Consider the following 18,572-nt stretch of genomic DNA (forward strand, 5'->3'; position numbering starts at 1 on the left):
CAAGCGCGAGGGCCGTACTGGGAGAATATCGGCCCGAGGTCTTGACAGTACGGACCGAGCGCAGCGAGGTCCGTACAAAAAAGACCGAGGGCCGATATTCTTCCAGTACAGCCCCGAGCAAGCTTGGTTAATAAGAGATTTATTATACGACTGAAGTTCAAAGGGAAACAAGTGCGGTATCATTCGGAACAATTCGGGACCATTCGGGACAGTGCCCGGTCCAACACTGAGAGAATATTGACCGCCAATAGAGCATTTTGATTGGTCGATTTTAGTTATTGGCCCTCTGACTGCCCGAGTCGTGTAATAAAACGGCTTACTCAAATGGCTAAAAGCCCCATGTCGCCGACAAAAGACATTGGGAAAGGGAGCTAAAACTACTTCCAGGTATTGGTGTAAAACGAGTGACCGATTGACAAAATTGAATGCGTCAGCGAGGGTTTGACCACGCGGTCTAACATGACAAACGTAGACCGCGCTAGCGCTTACTTAATTGATCCAAAAGCAAAACAACTAAATCCTCGATAGCAGAACCCACCACTTCGGGTTTAGAAGAAGAAAGGTCGTAAGACCCAGTTTCTAAGATAGCAATATCGGGAGATAAGTCCCGAACTACATGGAGATCAAAAGACTTTTAATAGTTTGTCGATAGTCTGGCCACCCACACCATGCAAGCGAACCGACGCTGTGCCCCGAAGATGGAAATCTATCCGTGCCCTTCCGTCAAAACCTGCCATTAGATCTCGATTTAATCGCTTAACAAAAGAATGACCTAAGATAAGCACTGAAGAATCCCCACTAAGGGGCCGACCATTTAACCCTTGAGGGGGGGGGGGTGGGTGATTTTGAAAAAAAAATTCCTGCAAGCGCATGTTGGAAGAAAAAAATAGCATGCAGCCCAAATGTAACAGAAAAAAAAGCAGCATTTGGAACGGAAAAAAATATCTTGCCCAGCAGATTGCCAGAAAAAAATTTCTCGATGACCAGAAATCACCCACCCACCCCCCCTCAAAAGTTAAATGGTCGACCCCTAAAAGCCATGAGACAAGAAAATAATGCCAAGCGTTCCGAATCAAAACGGTCACTCGAGTCTAAATAACAACTTCTAAAGAGTAAAAACAAAGCCAAATACATAAGAAATGCTCAAAAGTGCACGTAAAAACTAGGACTCTATAGATATAATAGTAAGGAAATAAAAATATTGGTTAACTCACCAATAAGAGAGGGTCTGAATGGGGAGGTCAAAATGTCGGTTGTCGGTTAAAATTTCATTACTTTGTCGGTTGTCGGTTAAGATTTTTGACCTTTGTCGGTTGTCGGTAAATCTCAGTTAATTAAAAATACACGTTAATTATTCACATTTATTATGCAATTTGCCCAGATTTAAGACTTTAAACTCTAGACGAAGTGTAATACTTGTAATAATTCATTATTTGTTTTCACTTAAACCTCGTTAACGCTGTTTTTTAATCTAGCAAACGTGCTCATCTACCCCACTTTTGTTTGCAAATCTAGTATACCGATAAAATTCACCAAAGCTTTTATTATAGATGTGAATTTGTTTCCTGTCGACTACGGGGCATCGAAGTAAATCAAGAGAGGTAAATTCTACAAAGAATGAAACACCCACTTTAGCCCCTGGGATACCTTGAACTTGAACTTGAACTTTATTTTTATTTTGACACGGTAAATCTATCAGATAAAATAATAATATTATTACAATCTATTATTACAGTTACAATCTATTTTAATCTATATAAACATGATCTAAAATTTAAAAGTGAAATAGACAAAAATAAAGAAATTCTGATTTACATAGATGCCGTGTGTGTTTTGTCGATTCAGACGAAGAAATTGCGACAACCATTTCGGAAGGATTGAAGTGATTTTGCTTGCCGCAATTCAGGGGACAAGCTATTCCAGATAACCGCACCGTTATAGCTAAAGCTATTTTTCAGGAAATTGGTGCGGGGCAATGGAACAGCTAGTTTGTTTTCAGAGTTCCTTAGATTATATGGAGGATCATATTTAGTGAAAAGAGAACCAAGATAGTCGGGCGCAAGACCATGTATAGATTTATAGACCATGGTGGCCACTTGTATTTGTCGCTGAGTATCTAACCGTCTCCAGTTAAGTTGCACAAAAAGAGGATCAGCGCTTGTGTCATAACTGGAGAAGGTCAGAATACGGGCAGCCCGGTTTTGCAACTTTTGGAGCTTATTCGAAAGACCCTTGTTACAATGCCCCCAGACCTCGCTGCAGTAATTAAAGTACGGTTGAACTAAGACATTGAAAACGGACTCAAGCGTGGTTCGATTAACAAAAGGCCTACAACGTTTAATTGCTCCAATGCCCGATGCGATTTTCTTGGCTATTTTTTCAATGTGCATATTCCATGAAAGGTTTTCGTCTATATGTACACCCAGAGATTTGACTGAGCTAACTTGTTTAATTATGTCACCACCTATGATTAGTTTAGGGGAAGTACCGTAGGTACCTATCCTTTGCCGCGATCCAATTAACATGAATTCAGTTTTAGATGAATTTAGAGTCAATTTGTTTGCAGTGAGCCATGTGTTAACATTGAATAGGTCGTGATTCATAACATCATTGATTATTTCTATGTTGTTACTGGCAAAGGTCAGGTAAGTATCGTCGGCATACATACGTGCAACTGAATTAGACAGGCAATTAGGAAGATCATTTATGTATAGGACAAAAAGCAAAGGTCCTAGAATTGTTCCTTGCGGAATTCCACAAGTGAGAACTTGACTAATTGAGAGCGAACCATTTACAAAACATTGTTGATGGCGATTATCTAGGTATGAGCTAAACCATTCATAAGCGATACCGCGGATACCATATTCGAATAATTTAGACATAAGAATTGTATGGTCAACGGTATCAAAAGCCTTTTTTAGGTCGAGAAAAACAACTGCACTTATACTGCCTTTATCAATGTTGAAGGCCCAATTGTTTGTGGCCTCCAACAAGGCAGTAACAGTTGAATGGAGCGAACGAAAGCCAGATTGCTGGCTGGAAATCAAATTGTTTTCAGTGAGATAACCGTAAACCTGGTCGTAAATGATACGCTCAAACACCTTAGCTACTATAGGGACGATAGAAATTGGGCGATGATTGTTTAAGTCGGAGTGATCTCCCTCTTTGAAAAGTGGGATAACCTTTGCGCATTTCCATTTCTGAGGGAATAATTTTAATTTGTAAGCTGCGGAAGTCTTTTTTCCGAGACGTCCACAAAAACTCGCTACACTTATTATTCAACGGCTCTCGCGGCTTATCTGCGAGGTTTCTTTTTTTTCTTTTTTTTTGCCAAAAATTTGGTTGTCAATCGTATCAATCTGCACCGTTAAATGGATTTTTTAACTGTTAGTACCTCTTACATGTCGAGACGCACAAATGCACGAACAGCCCTGCCGGATCGGGTAACATACGCTCTGTTGACAACCTCTGGATGTTCTTCAAAATCTGATTCCTCGTCATCCGAATCTGTCTCATACTCATCGATTTGTACCTCTCTCTGTGATCCTCAAACACCTCAGTAACATCCCCTTCGTCCACAAATTGTATGCTGACAACGCGTTGTGCATTTGCTGACGATACAGTGTTTTCTTCAGGATATCGAAGCCTCTCTTCAGACTCGTCGGTGTGGTGAACGGCGTAGACAGCTGGCGGCAAGGCCCCAGCCTTATCTTTTGTGGTCTCACTCCTAACCGTCCGTTGGCGTACTGGTCTGTAACTCTCTAGCCACTCTTTGATCTGTCCTTCCATCCCTGGTGTTATGTCCTCACTTGGCAAAGGTGTCATCGTAGCTAAAGCAGAAAGGGGCATGGCGGATTGAGGTACCGGATAGTAGGATTTGTCATGCGCGTAGTACTTTGCTGCCCATCTAGATGTGCGCTTCAGAGATTCCTTGCAAATTGTTCCAAAATCCTGGGCATATGTAAGTACCGTAAATGTCTCGTGTTTAAGGTGCGAAACAGCGTGCAAATTTTCCACTACTGTTGTGAGCAACGTTTCGAGCAGCAGATCATCTACAAATTGGGGGTTGTGTCCATCACGTTCTTGTATAGCCTTTCTATGCCCTTTTTAAGCAAAGACACAGATACTTGGGTCTTCTGTGATACAGTTCCCTGTGGACCATTGGTTGCAGACGTCTCGCTCAACTGGTAGCGTTCTTTCACCTTACTCACAGTGTCTTTTACATAGCTGTCAATCTTTGTCACGTTCTCTTTTGCTTGTTTCAAGGACACTCTGTCTGGTTTCATACCCTTAGAATGAATTCCATAGGTATCGTAAAGGGAGCCAACAATCCCCAGAAAAGATACCGTTTCTGAGAGGCTCGTCACTATCTTCAGTTTTCCAGCGGAAACATCTGTAACAAACAAGTTCTTGTCTACAGAGCATATCCCTTCGATTTGTTTGAATGAGCATGAGTCTTGCGTCCCATCGGAAGAACTGTTGTGGCCACTTCCTACCAAAGTCCTAACCGATTTATCATCAGGGTTGTATTGCATAACCTTTCCCGCCTTTGTATCCGTGTAAACTACCCTCCCGTTCAAGGTGCATACTAGGTTTACCTCAGAGCAAGGAAGAGTCGAGTTTCATACAGCTTTGGTCACTGTCTTTGTGCTAAGTTCACATTTATAAAGCCCACCTTGGCTCGAGGCTCCTGAGAAGAATGCGCATTGGTCAAGTAGAGTAATAGACAAAAGATTTATGATGCTGGATGGATAGGCAGTGAATTTCGTAGCATTGCCGTGAATGGTCACTCCATCAAATGTCAATGTTATCTGATAGACATATTGACTCTCGTCATCACTACAAAATAGCAAATCATTGCTTGCAGCATAGACAGCAGAAGGCTTACCACGACGATTAGGATGCATCTGGACGTGTTCTGCACAGTCCGTGTTCTTAGAAATGGCACCCAAGTGGTCCTTAAGTCTTTCGTGCAAAACGGGAACCGTTCCATTCGTTGGGAGAGATAGTGCCTCTAAGTGCCTCAGAAGTTCAGCTGGTCGCTTGAGTGACTTTGTACTTATCTTCACTTTTCCCTCGAAGTCGACAAAAGAAATTGTAGATTTTCCCCTTTCGCACAAGAATGCAATCCCATCGATAAAGCACAAGTTCCTAGCATCCTTCAGTCCATCTCGCACAACAGAGACATCTGCTGGCTGGTGCAATCTTATTGTTAGGAGTCTTGATAAACCTGTCTCAAAGTTGTAATCAAGCGCAAGGATCGTGCCTGTTGGGCCTTCAGAAACTGCGATCGGGTGAGGGCATACACCACGTTGGTTACTTTTCCAAAACCTGTATTGTTCTGGTACGATGGTATGCACAACGAACTTAACGTCCTCCAGCACTTTGAGAACTTCTGGTCGTGTTAAACGAATAATGGGTTCGACAGCCATTCTGTCTTTATTCCTAACACATTCAAGTGAAAGCAACTTTCGAAGCTTCTTTTTGATAAACGCCTCCGAATTGTCACGTAAGCTACGAAGCAACACGAGATTGCTAAATTCACCGCCTAAGTTGATAAACCAGCTCGACCAGCTACACTTCAAGCTTTTTCCAATATGGACGACATCTGGCAAGGGAACTACCAATTCTAATTCTGGTGGCAGTTCCTTGCCATCTGCCATGTCACTTAAGCGAACAAGTGCCTTCTTGTTGCACTCCTCGTAGTCGGTTGCTACTGCCAAAACAACTAGCTTTTGGCACGTCACGTTTCTATCTGAGCAAGAATCACATGCCCTTAAAGAAGGGTGGTGAGAAACTTGTCCCATGTTCTTGCAGCTTGCACACACCCATTTTGCTTTTAGGCACTCTTCGCATTTGCTCATTGCTAAACAATTTGAGGCCTCACTCGTCACAATGTGTTTAACACTTCGCTGACCTTTCAAGCAATTTGGACAGGTTTGTACGGTTCTAATACTATCTTCCATGCAAGAAAATATTTCCTCTCCAGTCACAAATTTGGGTCGGAAGTTAACCGCCACGAGCATCGCAGCACCGTTATCAAGCGAGGTCGCAATTGTTACGTCTGCGTTGGTGATTAGATTGGTCTTTATCTTTTCAGGGTCTGGAAGAGGATGCTTTTTCACGAATTTCTCGTCCACTTTATGTGTAAGACCAATTACTTGTTTTTGACGTGAGTCGTATTCTAGGCCTGGCTTCAGAGCCGTGCCGTCACTTGCTAAAGCTACTGGGATGGCGCGAACCTTCTCGTTATCAACAATCGCGTCTAGATCTGCTTTTGGATGTTGACACAGGGAATGGAGTGACTGCAAATGGGGCTTAATCATTCCACTTTCTGTTGTGTAGCCTGATTGCCATCGTTTTGTCGCGTTTAAGGAGGGGCCACACAAGTTAAAATCCGCGAACGATTTGAAATCTTTTTCTCCGCCTCTCCCTGTTCCGAAGAAGCCTGGCCCTCGGACGAACTTTCTTGTTCTCTCACCTCCAAGGTATTTGATGGTCGAGAAAAATTCACATACCTCGTCATCCCATTTAAAGCCAGACGCAGTTTTGGGATCAGTCAATGCAAACGACATTGTATCATTGAGGAACTTGTGATAAATGCAACTTTCTGGTATCTTCCCATCTTCAATGAGCTTGTTGAGTTTCATAGCCAGTGGATGAGCGTCATTTAGAGAGCTGGTAGATAGGGAACGAAAGAAAAGTGTAACAAATTGTAGGAAAGCTTGAGACTGAAAACATAGGGATGGAGCGCAAGCAGAAACACTTACATAGGGCATGAAATAAACTCGGAATCTTCACTCTCAGTTTCACTCCCAGCAGAACTTGCACTTGTATCATTATCTGAAACTACAGGGGCATCATAATTTGGATTGTCCTCCTTGACGCTGAGGTCCAGTACAGATCCCTGAGGGCCAGCTAAACAGCCTTTGTCGTAATCAGAGTCCAAGGCATCTGGGAATAACTCGTCTTTATATTCACTAACAAGCCGAAGTATACTAAAATTAGGCTCGATTTTATTGGCAAATCAAACGATATGATCTGTAATGAAGTAATATAAGAAACAACCAAAAACACCTAATAACCAAAATAACATTTATTGGCTTACGTTTCTCTTGCACTGGGGTAAACAAACCGAACAATTTGTACATTTCAAGGTCATTTAATCTATGGAGCTATACGCACAACGCCACGTTATCGCGACTCTAACTTTATGACGTTGAAAGCTCTTGATTTGTTCATCACACAAGCAACTGAAATGAAATTACTTCTCTGCCAATGTGGCATCTGCGTCATCAAAGTCCTCTTTGCTCATGTCTGCCTCATTGTTAACAATATCTCCTGCCTTTTGTTTGGATGATATCGAGTTACTGGCTTTCATCAGAAATGCATCCATGCGACCTTGACTCTTAAGAGTGGCATCATTCTTGTTCTTTCTGCTTAGACACTTGTCGAAGTGGTCTGTAATTATTTAAGTATTTCGTTTAGATATCACGAATTTCCATGCTCTAAGCATCCCTCTCTCGGTTTCCAGCCGCTTTTAACCTTTCAGTATTAAAAGAAGTCGTCTCGTTGACGTTTTTCAATAAGTGCTCCCATTGTAATTCTTTGATGATGATTATTCGTCTCTTATCTCTCTAAGTTTAGCTACTTTTCGTCAATTCTGGATGAGTAATTTCATAAATTCTATAAAAATTAACGCTAAAAAGTCACGTTTCGACCTCTATGAGGTCATTTTCAAATGTGAATAAAAATGCAAAATATATATTAAAATAGTTAAAGGACTTAACAGGCAAGACTGTCACGAACGCTAACTTATCATAGGTCTGATAAAATATGTAAAGATAGGTGATCATTACTTGCTAGCTTTGAAGTAGCTGACTTTCCCATTAAATGTCCTGTCTGTGTGACGACAAGCATAGCTTTTTGAACATATGCCACACTTGATTTGCACTTTGCTTAGTGCAACACTGCCATTCAAATCCTTCAGAGCTGAAAAAAAAAAATCCGATCCCTCAGTTTCTTTTGAATTGTCCCTAGGTTTTGCCCTGCCCCTACAAAGAGAAACCCATAAACTCTATTACTATCATTAACACTTTGGAGGGTATTGAGAAAAAAAAACTGATAAAAAAAAAACTTGACAGCGAGCGTTTATAACTTGAATGCCGGGCTCTTATTTTCGCACAATGAAAATACCAACGCTAAAAGCTAGCCAGCTTTGGTATCAACCAAAGCTGGCTAAAAATTACAAAGTCTTCCCCTATGTGTGTTGTGAAGAATCGTAAAAGACGTGAAAGAAAAAATGGATTAACTTTATTCGTAAGTATTGAAAGTAATTGTGCAATTGCAAGACTGACAGTTTGGCACAATTGGTTAAACAGAGTTTGTTTTTCTTGAATCCGCAAAATTTACATGCACTTCGCTATCGGCCATGGAATCAGCATCTAACTTTTTAAGATGTTCTTCCCTACCTGAGAAGATTGAGAATTTACAAATTTTTTGTCGTTTTCTGTGTTTAAAAATAGCTCCACGGTTTCTTTTACCAACGCTACAAGAAGAAGGCGCGAACATTGGTTGTCTTGGTTTATTTTAAAAATACATTTTAGCCCGGCAAATTCTTTATTTTAGCACGCAAAATGCGCCACAATGCCCATCAAAGTGATAATAATACAGTTTTTAGCCGGAATTTAAAAGAAACTATCTTTACATAGCGAACGCACTAAGTGAGCGTTTTTCGTTGTATAAACAAGGCAGTGTTTATGAACAAGGAATACCGCAGAATTTCCAAAGTAGCGAAATTTATGACTTTTGAAAATCAGGTAAACGAACTACAAGTGCTAATTCAGCCCTACCATCCTGAAACTTTTGAAGGTCTCCTTGTTGCCTTTCATTTATCTCGATGTCACCTCCTTCAGTCATGATCCTCTTTGCCAGATTTTCATCTTCTTTTGCTTCTTCTCGTGACTTCAGTTTCCTTCTCACTTTTGACTCGTCACCTTTCTTCTCAGTGTCGTTCATTGACTTCTGCTTGCTTTTATCAGATGTAGCCGGCGCCTTCAGCAACACTACTGGCTTTCCGGTCCAGTTTGTGACCTTTTGGATAATGTCTACTAAAATATTAAATACCGTGTGTTTTAAGTTTTCTCTTTAGTAGGCTTTTGAGAAACTTACAGTTCTTATCAGCAAATGCTCGTCAAGATGTATAAAACGTGCACATCGAGCGAAATCTCTCGTGCGTAGCTTCCCTCGAGGAGAGAATTGAATATTATTTGAACGTCTGGTTTTCAGAAACGAATAAATTGAAGGTCGTGTATAAATAAGCGGGGTCTTTAATATGTTAAGCTACACTGTTGTTCATTCACCAATTAATCAGAAAGAAGCTTATAAACTGATTTACTCGCTACTTCATTGTAGAGATTTTTCTTCTCAATTTTCGCATTCAAATGGACGGTGAAAAAGAAAAAAACACATTCCGCTCCACGAAACAAAAAACAAAAGACGGTGGAACCAGAGTTTAACCACGTTAATATTTGAGCTTTATATTTAACTACAGAACTAAACGGTGATTCATCAAACTCCGCTGCACGCGTTCCACACTTACCGTTGAGCTCACTGCTACTTTCATCCGATATTAAATTTGGAAGTTCAAGCTGCCATTGCCCATCCGTCACAATTGCAAAATTTTCGCATTTGCCCGCAGGCGATTTCGCCAGGCGAAACACAGGCAGCCCAAGCTCAATACTAGAAAAGCGGACGTGACTCTTAACGCGTTGCGCAACGTTTTATATTTATAAAGGTTTGTATGGGATGTTATCTGTTTGCCTTAAAAGAGAGAAAAAAATGTCTTGTTTTGAAATAAAATGGGCTTACCTTATTGCTTTGTTGTTTTCTTTGTTGATTCCGAGCGTCTCAGGCCATTTTGAAGCGTTTTCGGCGAGTTAGCGCTTTGTTGGTGTTCAACTGCTAAAAGAAAGACAAGGCCGGAAACCTATTTTAGAAGTGTCCGTCGCCCGAGGCAAATAATTCCGCCAAAAAATTACCACCAGTCTCGATTCCTCCAGAAAATCAAAGCAGAGATGTTGCAGTTTCATTTCCATTCACTCGATTCCCAATTCCTCCCACAGATCTTTCACTAGCGATGCTTTTATCTCCAGATCGATCGGCTTTCCAATTTCAAATTTGGCTGCTTGAAACATTTGCGGCCCGTTGGCCGATCGTACAGTACGTTGGGTAACAACGAGAGGTTTTGTCAAGACCGCATTGTTTTGATCGACCAATCAACATCGAATGGAAATGTGTGATCAAAACAATGCGGTCTTGACAAAACCTCTCGAGGGGACCAGGGGAGCTAACTGGTTTGTTTGTCGACTGCAGGTCGCTGGTTACCCTCGCCGGGCTTATTTTTGTTACCCAACGTACTGTGCGATCGGCCAACGGGCCGCAAATGTTTCAAGCAGCCAAATTCGAAATTGGAAAGCCGATCGATCTGGAGATAAAAGCATCGGTAGTGAAAGATCTGTGTGAGAAATTGGGAATCGAGTGAATGGAAATGAAACTGCAACATCTCTGCTTTGATTTTCTGGAGGAATCGAGACTGGTGGTAATTTTTTGGCGGAATTATTTGCCTCGGGCGACGGACACTTCTAAAATAGGTTTCCGGCCTTGTCTTTCTTTTAGCAGTTGAACACCAACAAAGCGCTAACTCGCCGAAAACGCTTCAAAATGGCCTGAGACGCTCGGAATCAACAAAGAAAACAACAAAGCAATAAGGTAAGCCCATTTTATTTCAAAACAAGACATTTTTTTCTCTCTTTTAAGGCAAACCGATAACATCCCATACAAACCTTTATAAATATAAAACGTTGCGCAACACGTTAAGAGTCACGTCCGCTTTTCTAGTAGTGAGCTTGGGCTGCCTGTGGGCGAAATAACTTTAACGAAAATCCGCCAATTCCATTGATGTGCCTGCTCCTTTAGTCCTAAAAACTCCGTAAGATGTTTTTTTAGTTCAGATACTCTTCTATGAGCTTCTTTGTCTACTGGGACCCTGCTTCGATGACGTTCGATGGCGACTTCTTCACCTTTTCGAAAAAACTCACGATGACTTTAGCAATCCCAGTCATGACCCGACCGCATGAACAAACAACGAGCAATAAAAAGACAACAGCAGGGCGTCTCGTCGGCTCGATTGTGATCCGCTGTTCTTGAAATGAGACAGCAGGGTATCTTGTCAGCCCAATTACGAGCCGCTGTTCTAGAAATGAGCCCACGCTGCTAACCGAAAAGAAGGATCCCGTGGATTTAAAGAAATTTGAAGACAAGAAATTCTATAATTCGGCTAAATTTGGAATTAATGTGGTTAAGTAGGGTGAAGAAGGATTTTCTGAGCTAGAAATCATCAAAATGCTGTTCTTTCTGAATACAAACATCCCTATCACGTCTGACCATGTCGGTTGTCGGTTAGAATTTATTCGTCGCTAGTCGGTAATTTTTTCCCCGTTTCGTCGGTAGTCAGTAATTTTTACGCCCTTTGTCGCTAGTCGGTTTACCCCATTCACACCCTCATAAGACGACAAATACCGACAAACTTTTGCTTGTCAGGTACACTAAAAAGAAAGAATGCCTACGAGGTCACGTAGGCAAATGCATAATTTACCCAAGGGGGTATCAATATGAATCATTGAAACACATCCCATTTAAGGACCCGTACGTTGCTGTTACGTCATCCTTTAACTATGATTTATTTAACACTCCAAGAGGAAACAAACACATTTATTTGCGTCCCTATTTGCCCGTGGCATTGATAAGTCAGAATGAGCAACAATCTTTCGTTTGCGGATTTGTTGTCATTACCATTATTCATTGCCTTTACAACATCTGTCAATCAGAGGTCTAGACATAATAAAAAAAAAAACTGTCAATAAATTAACATGCTTAAAGTGCATTTGCACTGCATCATATTAAAATGGTTAAACGGTTTTAAGATTCATGGACAACGAGAAAGATTGGCGATATCATCCATCTTTTACTTTTGTCACGCCTAAACTAAGATTAACCCAGCCGAAATGCATTTCTAGTACTACTTGTGACATTTGTTTTTAGTATACAAACATACAAACAGTGTAAAAGATAATTTAAAACCCGGTGTCAGACAGACTCGGACAAGCTTCCAGCTTTTTGGTTTATTCAAGTTGTTTCGTATAGCTTTTAAAGCGTTCTTTGCTTACCGTCCCCAGATTTTTGTTTCTACGTTCGAACTGAACACAACGCAACCAGCTCGAGCGATCGTGTTGTTCTCCAGGTTTGTCCTCTGAGATAGAGCTGCCCTAATTTAAGGCCACAGGACTCATTACGAAGGCTGCGGTCCTATAAGCAATTCGTGTTGCCTACATTACCAGTCCGATCCGAGATATTAATTCGAAAGATGAAAAAAAAAACTAATATAGGTATGATATTCTCACGTGCCAATGATCATTAAATTCTCTTTTCTATTTCTCTAATGACAGCTATTATGCTGCGCATGTATGTCCGATATCGGCGCTGCACTGTGCAACTTTTTTATGAGCTAGGATAACATTTAGCGGCCTTTCTTTTACACTTACCTTTCCTATTTCTAGTATTTAACAGTGCCGGCTTTTCTAGCGCGTAAAAGGTAATTAAAAGACATCATGAATCAAAAGTAAACAGGAATGAAACTATTAACGTACAAGGAAGGTTTGACTCTACTTCAAGCTTTCACAATTGATTTGTCAGTGTTCCCTTTCGGGGTAGAAATGGAAACTAAATTATCACTTTGGTTATATATGAGATTAATCGAGTCCCTCTGACACACGAAAAGGCTATTGTCCCCAATGTACGACCAGCTGTATCGTGCCCTTGCCTGCTACTTTCCCATGATCCTTTTCTCCACTTGCGGTATCGAGTTTTCGAGCCTAGCAATGACATCTGGACCTTTTCCTTCCTTCCACCATTTTTCAGCTTGCGTATCAACAAAACATCTCTTCTGAATTTTCTGCAATAATTTTACGGAGCCTCCCAATACGTTCAAGTTGAGATCCTCAAGCATTTTGTTTTCATTTTTGAGCGAATGGCAAATATCCCGCATTGATATGGTGACTCCGGCTAAAAGCTTTGATTTTGCATCACCGAAGTCCTCAGCGTTTTTAGGATTATCGTAGGTTTGACCTTCTGGGGTCTACACAGTGCTCTTTTCAATGTTTTTCCTTACTTGGTCGGTCAAAGGTGCGGCCCGAAGCACACAGTCTGCGGGAAGACCACCACTTTGAACTTTATTAATGATATTCATATTTATAAGGTTTGAATAACTATAGCCTTCGAGATAAACTTCACTAAAGGTATCGACAAATGCTGTGATAATGTCACGGTATATGTCCTTCGCACCATTGTTAATGACATGATGGCCTCGTTTAGGGTCTGGTGACGCCATGCGCTTGTTTGTCTTCTTCAGTATCTACGCCCTTTATTGTCAAGAGGCTATCTCTTTTTCCTTTTCTGTATTTTCACCTTAGTGACGAGGTAACGAATATGGTGGTCTTCTATGATCAACAATCACTTCCTCAAATCAGGAGTTTTAGTTGAAATTATTCCAGACTAATTTTTTACTAGGATACAGTGCGAATTCTTTGCTCACCAGTATTTGCTTGTATTTCCTGCATGATTGCATGTTACTTCTGTTAGCTACTCGGTTCTGCAATAAAAGTTCTTTACTCGTACACACACTAATCCGAGTAATAATAACACGAAGAACCAAACTCGCGAGTTTTATACTTGCTGGTATTTTGCATATATTAAGGTTACACTATAATGTACACTAATTAACAAACATTTCATTGTGATAAGACGTAAATAGAGGCGTGAATAATGGCGCGAATAAATTGCTGATTATGCAACAACTTCCTCAGAAATACTTTCGTAACTATCGCTCGCGAGTCATAGCCAAAAAAAGTCGCTTCGCTAAAGAATCTGAAGGGATTGAATTGCGAAGTGGTGTTTCGACATTGACGGGCAGAACGGAACTAACAATTGGAAAAAATATAGTTTTTTTTTTACAAGCCAAGGACTTTTTCTCTCAGAAAAGGGAATAAAAACGCGACTCCAAAGCAGTTTCGGTGCAGTTGCAAATTTCAATCTGTTACGCGGGATGGAAGTGTGACTTTTTTTCGGACCGTTAAGTTCATCTAACGGCTAGGTGGGATTTGAAAGGAAGGGACGTCAAAGACTCAACAAGGAGAACTCACCGCACGGTGAATTGCCACAGAGTTTCATAGGGTAATAACAGGGCTCTTGACTCTATTCAAGATAGTTGTTCGAGTTTTATCACCAGTACAGAACCATATATTAATTACAGGAAGTCGATTTAATTTGTGTTGTAATTTGAGATTGTAGGGATCGTTCATACTGTGTATGCTGCCACGGTTTCTTTCCCGTCAAGGAGAGATAGCGAGTGAAGTGGGTTCGATTATGTCAGGGTGGAGAGAAGTTGAGCGATGAAACGAACGGTTCACTCTTTACTCAATTTGTGATGCAGAGTAGGACTGGTACGAGCGCTCTCTGAGCCCTTCCAGTACGTTGTCAAGTCGGCAAAATTTTCTTCTCGAAGAACCGAAAATCTCTTTTTCTTTCTGCGAGGATATCCCAGTATTGGTCATAATTAAGCAAGTTTTTGACAGGTTTGTCACGTTATTCAATGAGTTCGTGTTTGCATTAATATTTATGAATATTTCTTTACACAAGGTTAAAAGTTTACTTTAGCTTGAAGTTGACAAATGTTTGCTTTCGCTCCGAATCATGGCCTTGTTGCCGTTTATTAGAAAAAGCAATTGTTCCCAACTCTTCCCAACCCAAAATCTTGCATATGTTATAAAGCGATAAAATATTTATGAACTATGGAAAACTCAGTTGGAGATATCCGAGGATTACAGAAATGTATATCTTCAAACTTCTTGACTTTTGTTGTAACGCTCTGGTGGATCACTTCGCCATTACTCATAAATGAAAAGCTTTAAAAGCTCAAAAACAAAATGTCTTCGATGACTAAAGAAAAATTGTTTGGAAATGAATTTCGTGAAAATAAAAGTTGGCTGACAACATGAAACAAGGCCTAAAAACCTGCTGTAATTTTATGAGTCCTTCACAAAAAGTAAATAAGACAGTTAAGAGTAGCTCCGTGCAAAAGTCAAACATTGCATGGCAAAGTTAAAAAACTAAAATTCGCTGCTCTTTTGCATACAACTAGCCTTTAGAAAATATACAATTGCTGTGTAGTATTTTCCTTAAAAAAATTATTTGTTTCCAAAAAAAAATTAAAACGTTTCGTAGGCGAGTTTTTATCGCTTTCCGTGTGCTCCTTTATCCTTGTAGAGAAGTGGCGACTATGGTTTTTTTTTTTTTACATTAATTCACGGCACCCCAACATAAAATTCCCTTTCGAAAAAGAGAATGATGGTAAACTCTCCTTTCTTGATATATTTATCGACAACATCTTCGAATGATTGTGTTTTTTCAGTTTTTCATAAAAAAAAACTTACACTGGTCTCCTAACAAATTTCTTCAGTTTTATTCCATCATGTTACAAAATTGGCCTTATCCAAACTCTTATTGACCGCATCTACAAAATCAACAGCACCTCTTCCGACTTTCAAAGCGATCTTAATAAACTTTCCGACACTTTAAAACGTAATTCTTTTCCTTTGCATATTATTGACAGAACTTTCAAGCGGTATCTTAACGGCTCCTCCACTCAAAATAGCGGGAACATTGATGAAAATAGTACACGTTGCTTTAAACTCCCTTTTGTCGGCTATTATTCTAAAGTAGCGAGCCTTAAACTCCGACAGCTCTCTGAGCGCTTTTGCAAATCGGACCTAAATATCAAACTAGTTTTCACTTCTTTAAAAATTAAAAACATGTTTAGTGTTAAAGATCGTATTTCTGATGCTCTAAAATCCATGGTAGTTTATCAATTTTCTTGTGCGGGATGTAATTCCCGTTATATTGGCGAAACTAGTCGCCAGTTCTCTACTAGGATAAAGGAGCACACGGAAAGCGATAAAAACTCGCATATTTTTAAGCATTTTAACACATCTCCTTCTTGTAAGAACAAAAACTACCTTTCTTGCTTTAGTATTCTGGATTCTGCCATCAACTCAATTGATTTAAAACTCAACGAAGCTTTTTATATAAATAAGATCAAACCTGAACTTCACAAACAATTACAGCATTATAACACTTTTCTAGCATTTTAGTTCACACCTTTAATTTCATGTTCGTTGTCACGCTGTAATTAGTACCCGCTTTTGTGTTACATCATACTGTAAAAATTTTATTCATCTACTTGTCTGTTATATAAATACTCACCTTCAGTTACTCATTGATTGAAAATGGCATAAGCATGCCGAAACATGACTCTAAAAAAAGTTGTATATTTCTTACAATGAAGAATATATTTAGGTATATGCGTGTATGTACAGAAATTGTCGTTGCTGCTTTTTTTGAATAAATTACAAAACAAATAGTACAATTTGAGAATTAGAATTATCGTGTAATGGGGATTTCAGTAAATCTGTACAGCTTTTTTTTATTGCTTCTCCCTAGCAACACTGAAATAATATATTTCGGATGTTGTGCTAATCATGGTGTATTATTTCGGCGCACTCAGTTAGATGGTACAAAGTATGAAAAACACACTCCAAGACACATTTGTTGAAGCCTCGATCCTCTTCCCTCCCCTTGCCCCTCCCCCCCTGCCCCTCTCGATGTTGTTCTGCAAGATAGCATGGAAACATTGGCAATTATCGACAATGGAAGGGGGAGGGGCGATAGAACATCGTAGACGTTGTTCTCGAGAGGTGTCCCAACTTGGCGCGGGCACGTGGCTTACCGTATTAAGAAGGTTAATTAGACAAAAACCAATATTAAGCGCATAATCCTTAAAATCATCTGCCCTTAACGAGTAACATTAATTTTCTCGAGAGAGGTATTTGAAAGGGTAACCGCACCTGGTGTTAACGAGAAACAAGATTGGCATGTCATCGTTCAAGTTAAGTTAACGGTCGTTCAAGTAAAGTTAGCGGTCGCTTTAACTAAGCTATAAGAGCCGATCACTTTCAAACCCTAATCGTCCTTGGTCTTCTCCTTATTATAGCATGAGGTCAACTTTTGGTCCCTTCTAAATTTCACCGGAAGAAATGAGCTCCAAAGGGGAACTTTCCTCCTCCCCCCTGTAGGGGGGAGGAATGGAAAGGAGGTTTCGAGGATTTTGGAAATGTCTAATAAGTTTAGCTGATCCCCTTGAGGCTCTGTAGTAGAATAATGATCTCCTCCTTATTTTTATACTTTATCCTCTGTTGGCGACACCTAGACTCCACCTCGTTCCCCCTGAAAACCATGTAATCCTCCAAAAATAATCACTGGTCCTTTAACTGTTGACATTCGATCTATAAGTCTTATCTCCAGTCGCCAGTTCTGGCTGCATTAACCCTTTACTGTCCCAGAGGCGATTAACGTGTAACTTCTCCCTATAACATCCATACTCTATCCAGCAAACGGGTAATGAGAATACTCAAACTTATCAGGCACAAGTCGTTACCATATCATGATTTAAAATTCTTTTAACTAACATACAAGGCAATGTGTAGCAGCTGGAGGGTAGAATTAACAATCAGATCTTGGGAGTTAAAATGTCAAGCACCACTTAGACGACAACACCCACGAAACACCGTGAGAACAAAGGTGATTTATAATGATTTATAACTTAATGAAAATATTACACCTCACCCGAGTGGTCAGAATTCAGTTTCCAAGCGGATGCTTTATAGGACTATAGAGCCCGCATGGTCAGCTATGTCATAAAAGCTCTACAGCCCATTTTTCCTAGTCTCCCTCGCAGCCGTTTTTAGTCTCGTCACGCAACGCTCCTGCGTGACGAGAGTGAAAACGGCTGCGAGGGAGACTACATTTTTCCGGGCTCTGTGATATGTTGAAGCCTCTTGGGATGTTGGGAGAATACTCGAAAAAGCTTATAAATCACTCACCGTGACCTGTAAGGTCTCCGGTGTTCTTCCAACATCCCGAGTGGCGATATCAACGTCATAGAGCCCAGAAAAATGTGTTCTATTGCTTAAATTGACTCGCACCTTGCTGGATTTCTCTTTCGATAATCCTAATACGTCTCACCAAAATGGCGAACTCAGTTTAACTTCATGCCGATAAAGTTTTCTATCGTGTTTGTTAACTGCAGGTTTTTATTATTTATTGTTGAAGCTAGTTGAACTTCCACCACAAACATTTTAGGCCGCTGGAAATGATGACTTAAAAATAGTGGCATACGATATTAACCCTTAACACGTTAAATTCGATTTGTATATTTTCAATACTGTTGATCGTACATTTCCTATAGTACCGACAAAGAGAATTTGTTTAGCAATCAAGAGCTTCTTAAGCAGCTCATCATTTCCTTCACTCTTGTCACCTTAAAAAGTGTGATTCATGGGTCGTATTGTAACTCCAGGGTCGGTGGGTCAAAAAAATTCTCGATCGATTCTATTTTCTAG

The 18,572-nt window shown here is 40.3% G+C and overlaps 1 pseudogene; it reads right to left on the reverse strand.

Moving 5' to 3' along the window:
• Positions 1-3,358: 3,358 nt before the first annotated feature.
• On the reverse strand, positions 3,359-4,535 carry LOC148730805 (uncharacterized; annotated as a pseudogene).
• Between the last annotated feature and the right edge of the window lie 14,037 nt (positions 4,536-18,572).

This window comes from Stylophora pistillata, chromosome 5, assembly GCF_964205215.1.
Source record: "Stylophora pistillata chromosome 5, jaStyPist1.2, whole genome shotgun sequence".
In the NCBI taxonomy this organism is placed as follows: domain Eukaryota; kingdom Metazoa; phylum Cnidaria; class Anthozoa; order Scleractinia; family Pocilloporidae; genus Stylophora; species Stylophora pistillata.